Raw genomic sequence first — 7,671 nt, forward strand, 5'->3', positions numbered from 1 at the left:
GTGCCAAATTGGAGGCTGAATCCAGGTGTGGTCGGAAGCAAGGGGATTATTTTCCTCCCATGGGGTACAAACAAAGGCCTGCGCTAGGGATAGATGGGGTGGGGACGATGTTGCCTGCAGGAGGGCTAAGCGCTCCTCCTGACATCCAAGCCCTCATCACTGCGCAGCACTAGGCTGTGTCACAGGTTTTGCAGCAGAGGAGGAGTGGCATTGCAGGGACCGCGACGAGGGAGGGCTCCGTGTCCTACAGCAAGGACAGAAAGTGTCGTATCTCTCCAGTGCTCAGCAAAGCGCAGAGTCCAGACAAACAGAACATGCATTTGGGGAAATAGATGTGATATACCCATCTGCTGCTGTGGGGCACAGGACAGAGTCTTCAACTCCTAAGCTCCCCCAGAGATCCACAGAAGATTTCCAGCCCCCTGAGCACCCTCCTCCAGGGACACACCGCTAGCTCTAGTCATCGACCCTAACCCTTTCGTTGCATGCTGCCACTGCCAGCCTCATTCAACACCGGGGTCTGATCCTTCCTTCACACCCGCTGGTGTAAATTGCCATCAGGGACCACGAGAGGGAGGGTTCCCTCTCCCCTAGCAGACCAACCTAAGTTTTCTTAATTCAAACAACTTAGATGAGAAGGGCACCTTGCAAGACTGTGCAGTGGCCAGCAGTGACCAATGCCAAGGCGAACGGATCGTGACACCAGCGCAGTGGTGTTTGGTGCTGCAGAAAAAGGCACAACTGATACAAGACACAAGGCAGCTTTAAGGACAAGCGTATCTAGGAGAACAATTGAGAAACAGCTCACATCATCTTTTCTGTTTGAAACAGCCTGCCATGGGAAACAAGGTCAGTCCCACCAGCTGAGACACGTGACAGAGGATTGTCAAGGGCTGACCAGAACACAGAGTGCAAGAGCACTCTCATGCCTGCAGGAACACGGCACAGAGGCCTGAGGCTGTTGGAGCCCACGGTGCAAACCTGCAAACCTGCAAACCTCTGTGGCTGATCAGGCACTCAGCCTCAGGCCAGAAACTCCTCAGCTTTTCTCGCTGACTCAACATTGTGGGGTAAATTATGTAGGAAACTTCTTCCTGTCCAATTCATATGGTTACTTACTTGTGTAAGTCGGGAGGCCTGCTGAGAACTGGCAGTGTTGACACAGTACTTCCCAGAGGAGGGCTCTGCATCCGCATTTGGTATTGCAATGTTCCGGAGACGTGCCCTTTTTTCAGGCTAGGCCTTTCTTCAGTAGGGTGAGGAGTCCTAAAGGTATGGCAGGTCCCCAGGAGTGTGGGTACTCGTCTCAGTACTGCGCAGGAGTTCATGTAAAAGGACAAGTGAAGTAGCTGGTGACAGCAAACAACCTCGTTACTCACGATCTTTCACATGAGGGCCTGATAGGTTTGGGAAACAAAACCACAGCACGCATGTGGTTGTTTTCCATACTGACCAGCAGTGTCACAACTCCTGTTGTGCTCCAAAGTCTTTAAGTTATCCAGCTATCTAAGTATCAGTGAACAGCAGAGGGGTAAAACAAATCATGCTCTTTATCTGATGCAATAAAGCTTGCTAGTTAACTGAAAAGTCAGAAGAGGCAGGTCAGTGCAGATAACCGCTTTTCTATTACCCTAGCGAAAGGAGAAGATGCAACTTTCCTCACTACCCTTGAAGGGCACAAGCATTGACTGAGGAGGCAACAGAGTGAGAACCTCTGAGAATCTCTGTATGTTGCTGATTTTACTTCAGAAAAAAAATCCATCTCTTGACCTTTGAGTAGAGCTATAGCACAACATCCTGTAAACTGGTCTTGTCTGTGCACCACCCCTTAGTTTCCTGCATCCCCAGAAACCGCTCTTGTGTCTCCTCCTGTTGATGCAGAACATAAGAGCATGTAGTCCTTGAGGAATGTATGGGGCTAGGACACACAGGTGGATCAGACCATCTGAAAGCCAAACTATCACAACTATAACCAGGAGGAGAAAGGAGGGGAAAGGTAGCACATGATACTTTTCTGCTCTGATCTTTCTTGGGCCCTGATAAGACCCTAGAAAAATGAAGAGTGATATCCTGCATGTCAGACCATGGCTTGGACTTGGGAGCTTCAGACCTTCCTAGATCCTTCAGAAAAAAAAAAAGCAGCTGTTTATTAATGTTAGAAGGATAGAAACATCAAACATAATTTTTTAGCGTTGCTGTTTCACCTTCCCTGATGCAATAACGATAACTAGTGAAATTTCAGAAAGGACAGGTCTGTGTGGAGTGCCCCACTTTAATTATCCTACAGAGGACAGAGTGTACACTGTTTCACTGCCACCCATCTTTTAGTGTTATTTCTTTGGGGCGGGCTACATACGAAACAGTAACAAACAATTCTTTGTCTTTCCCTCCAGACCCTCCAAATGTGGCTATGCTTTGCAGTTCATCTTTGTAATGAAGCTCTACCACCACTGTAGTTCTTTAAAAGGGTCATAGGGAATCACAGCAAAGTGGTATACAAAGGTAAAGATGTCAAGTGAGTTATGTTAACAGAAAAAGAACTACACAGTAGGTCAAGGTTTGGGCAACAGCAGGGATATTTTTGTTAAGATAATGTTACTCACAGTGGTGGTGGCTTCCTTTGTAATACATAGCTGCCCAGAGAGAATTGCCTCTATTCTCATGGAGTCAGAGGGCCATATAGGAAGGTCCTATGGGGTCTAAATGAGATAGACACTGCAATTGCTTGTACAAATAAACTTTTACTATATAAACAGCATGAATGAGCTCTGGTGTAATGCTTTCTAATGCTTCACATTTTCAGGTTGGTTTTAAGACAATTATCAGAGCGGCTTTTAAGAGCTAAATGGAGGTTTGTGCTGTTGTGTTTTCCTTTAGGAAGGGTAATTACCTTTCACTGCACCAGTACAGGGCAGAGGTTTCTGAGTTACATCCCAGCTAAACTAGCAGAGAAAAATGACAGGTCCAGCACAGGAGAATCTGCAGGTGACTGGTTATGTCTGTATTGCACACAAACTCAAGCCCACCTTGGGAGGATGTGTGTTCAAAGGCAGGATAGAAGCAACCTCCAGGGAAGGCGAGGAGAGAAGGTTCAGCCCGATGGTACTGCTTAGCACAGGTCTTTGGCGTGGAAGAACTGGCTCGTCGCCTTCCACGTGTCCCATCTCAGCACGTAGCAACACAACCTGCTCATCGGGTCCTGAAGCTACCCACTGGAAGATCTGGACTGATAAACAGCCTACGCCTAGGCTACTCTTCCCTGCAAAAGAAAGCTCATATAGGCCAAGACTGGACGTTTGCAGCCACACCATAGGACCTTTACTGGCCATAATATGGATGGCCAGGGCAGGAAACACAAATACCTAGAGTGCATTCCTTGCCTTAGCGTGCTGAGGTCGACATGGATGCAGCCGCATTGCACCTGAGCTTGCAGCCAGCTTGTGGCTTAACGTACTACAGACATCCCTCATGGAAGCACAAGTGTTTTGAACTATTACTGCAGGACTATCTGCCTTTGGAAGCCAGCTTTAAAAAAAATACCTGGGAAGATACCAGTGACTTTACTTCAAGCATAAAAGATGCATTGCAGATGCATATTGCTACATCAATATTTTTAAAATGTTTTAAGTGAAATTTCTTTCCTCATTTGAAAGAGCTTTTTCAACACTTTGGGAAAAGCTGTCCTCCAGCTCACAGATTTCTGAATATTCTGGTTTGTCTCCATGTTCTCTACACTGAAAATATGCTCAGATCCACCGTTAAGTATTAAATGTATTCTTCTTTCTATGCTATAAAAAGGTAGAAAATCAGCAAAGGGGACTATTGACAACAAATTAGATGTGGAGCTTTTACATGTATGAGATCTTTTTAAAAATCCTTTCTTTTTTTCCCCAGTTCTGGTACATATGGATTCATTTTAAGCCATAACTGTCCTATAGCTCATAAAATGTGCATTACATCGCCTTTTAGATAGAAGTCAGCAGGAACAAAGCTACTGGAACGGATGAATAAACAAATTATTGTTAAGGCTACACACATTAGCCTCTAAATAGCAGTAGGAAAATGTGCAGTGCTTCAGCAACTCAAATATCTGTTTGTACCAATGATCTGAACTGTTCATGCAAGTGTTTATTTCGGCTTGACCCTGTTTGGCGCAGGTGGAAGTGCTGTGCATCGGAGCACCAGGTAAAATGGATGGTGGCTCTGGGACAGGGGAATCCCATCCAGCAGCAATAAGAGCATGGCTGCCTGGCCACAAAATGCCCCCTGCCTGCTGGCAGGAGTGATTACCTAGGGAAAACACATTCCTAATCACCTCATTAGCATGAGGTAGATTGCTCTGAAGGCAAAACCATACAGTCACAATCATACCCTGCCTTTCCCTTGAGTCCAGGTAAGCAAACGTGCCAAAAGGCTGAGACTTCTCGGTTTTTACCTTTCCTGGTGAGCGCACACACACGGCTCGGTCTCACGGGTGCACTGCAGAACAAGTAGGGTCTCTCCAACGAGTCTGTGGTCTGCGGGTTCCTGTGCCTGTGATTATTTGGCACAGGAAAGTTTCAAAATTGTACAGATTATGTTCGCTCTTGAGAAGCTTTTAAGCCATTCAACCTTACCTGCACGCCTTGCCACACTGGTCTTGCTCCTCTGCAAGGTCTATCTTCTGCCTTTCTGACTGCAAGCGTGCTGTCTCACTGATCTTCATGCCTGCTGAGATTATGCGCTGGCCCTCTTCTGTGATGAACCTAACTGCAACTGTTTCGCTCTCTCTCCTAATTTGTGGGCACAAATAGGGCCTTCTGAATGCCGTGACCCACGATAGGATGTGCCCTCCCTGTGCTGGTATGCAGCCCGTACTCAGCTCTTCGGGCCTCAGAGGCGAGCCTCCAACTCTCGCTGTCCTGTCATGGAGGACCAGGATGGGATGCCGCTCAGGCTTTCCAGTCATTATTGCTGTAACGGGGCCTTAGAACAAAGACCAGGGCCGGCCGAAAGTGATCTGAGCTGGGCTGGGGTTCAGCAGTAAGCATCCTTTTCACCAACCATTGTTTGGCAGCAATTTCTACCCGGTGGCAATGTGCCTCTGCTTTGCTCGCAGCTGAAAATAACTCTGGAAGTGCTTCGAAAGGGCTGCCTTTTAACTGAGCTGAACACCTTTCCAAATGATTTGTGTCGTGGTGAATATCTCCCCCTTGGATGAAGAGAATTCGGTCTCTTCCCTCTCATTTCTTTTCTCCGCAGCCTGTAAACCACTGTAAAATATGGCTCATTGTTTCTGTGCTCTCCCATGCCCTTTATTTCCATAATGGACTCTTTGCCCACGTGTTTGCTAATATTTCTACCTTGCTACATAAGTTGGCAGATGCCCAGAGCGTTGGTGCCTGTGACATGATTCCTTTTCGTTCCCCACGCAGTCCTGTGGCGGTACCTTGCCTGCAGGGTGGGCACGGAAAAGCACAGATGCACCTAACCTGGCATGAGCTGTTGCAGAGTCGGGACAAAACCACCTGTCCTTTCCATAGTAATCTGCTCATGCTGGTGTTCCCTGTACTGGGAACGGAAGGTTAAATCGCCACTTTGCTTCCTGTTGTGTCATCGTTTTAACTGTTTGCATCAATTATTGCATACGCTTACACTGTACTAATGCCTTTGCTGTGATGCATGGGGACCTTTGTAAATTAATGCTGTGAAATACTTTAAGCGTGGTCCTCATCCCTGAAGTTTCTAGCAGCAGAGTAACTGCCCGCAGACTTGTGGAAGCATCCTTCTCAAAAATTGGCCAAAACCATTTCTGTAGATTTCTGACGAGAGAGCAAAGAGTTAATCTAGAGCCACCGCTGCTAAGTGCCCCCCCAACCCCTGAAAAGCAGACTAACAGTAGAAACAGTAAAGCAGTATGAAGTTGTAGGAACAATCATCAGTGCTCCCTCCAAACAAACAAACAGCCTTTTTGTCCCATAGAAATATACATAAGTTGTACGTATTTGCCCCAGCACTCTTACACATCCCTTGAAAATGAACAGCTTGTTGCTAAAATGCATTAGAGGAAGGGAGATGCTGAATTAAGATACTTTTCATACATCGTGGGTCCCTGTCTGTATTTCAGTACTTCTGTTGAAAAATCCAATACTGATACCATCCGTCAGAAAGACCAGTAACCCCTTCAGGGAATTTCAAGTGATATCTGATGATGTAAAAAAGGCAGTTCCTGGGGTATGCCAATATCTAGCATAGTCTGATAGATGAAAGTCTTGATGAAAGATGGATGAAACAGTCTAGTTGAAGCACTGCTGTTGAGTGAGACTTGCATTATAAATGCAATTCTGCCTCCCGTGGAGTCTTTCTGTTTGAGCTACTTCACTTCTTTGCCTCAGTTTCCCGAGGTGGGAGAGGGGAAACCATTTCCTATTGTATCAGCCCATGGTGCTCTTTGAGTAATGACTCTAAAAAGGATGTTGAACATGCAACCTACTACCCCATTTAAGGGCTAACTATCATTTGTATGAATTAACACATAAATACTTACTCTGAAAACATTATTTTGAGGTACTTTTCGCTGGCTTTTCAAATTTCTTCAGAAATGAAAGGTTTCAGAAAATGCAACCTCTTTTCATAATGAAAAACTCATTTTGTATGTTTGCTTCCCAGAGGAAACAAGTCTGGAGCTAAGGCGAATAACTGCAGCTACTGTCTTCTCATTCGGAGTAACTCGGAGGCTGACGTGGCTTGTGATAGCAACTTCTTATGGTTTAAGGACTCTGATCCACACCCAAGAACCTCACGGAGCTTCTGGCTGGATTCAAATGCTAATCTCTCAAAGGTTTTGCAATTTATTTTTTAATGGTCCACCTCTGAGACATTCATCTGACACTTTGACTATTATGTTACCTGGATTAAAAAAGATGCTAATAAGAGTATTAGCCAGGTTCTTACACACAGAAAGCTTTTGCAATTACAATACCTCCTGAGTCACTCATTCAGGATCCTGGGAAAAACAGAGCATTTTTGCTTTCCAGATCCTTTTTTTTTTTTTTTTAAACCTCAAGAAGAGCTTAAAGTTCCTTGTTAGGAGACCTGAAAAATGTATAGTCCTTGTAAATTAAATACTACAAGTTCTTAGATGAGTGATCCCTAAACATTTATTATTCACACTAATACGATTTAATTCTAACTCACTGTAAGATTTATAGAAATTAAAAGACTTCATATGCATAAGGGTGATGAAAATATAATCTAGTGCATGAAATCTTTATACACGACTTTATATTTCAGCAGTATAGTTATCCCTGGCGCGTTCCAGGCTCCTGGAATGTGCCACCTCGGGGGGCTCTGCCCCGAGCTTGCGCCAAGCCAAAAGTGGGTTCAGCTCCCGGCAGCCCGCGTGCCGAGGGGTCTCCCACCGAGACCCGTCGCGCCAGTGAGATACGGCTGTGCGTTTCTGGGTGCTGGCGTGACCTTTTGAAAGCTGCAAGTGCTTCAGGCTTTGCTCCTCTGCCTGTGCCCTCTCAACGCAGCGAGGGACCGCAAATGAACTCGGGACTGGGACGATTTCCTTACAAAGAAAGGAAGCTGCTGGAAGGAAAAACGTGGCCCTGCTACGCCAGAGCTCGCTTCCCCGCCTGCGGCTGGACCGCAGAGGCTGCTGCTTCGCACGGGGACTTGAGAGGCACG

The sequence above is a fragment of the Balearica regulorum genome, chromosome 3 (genome assembly GCF_011004875.1).
Source record: "Balearica regulorum gibbericeps isolate bBalReg1 chromosome 3, bBalReg1.pri, whole genome shotgun sequence".
Classification (NCBI taxonomy): domain Eukaryota; kingdom Metazoa; phylum Chordata; class Aves; order Gruiformes; family Gruidae; genus Balearica; species Balearica regulorum.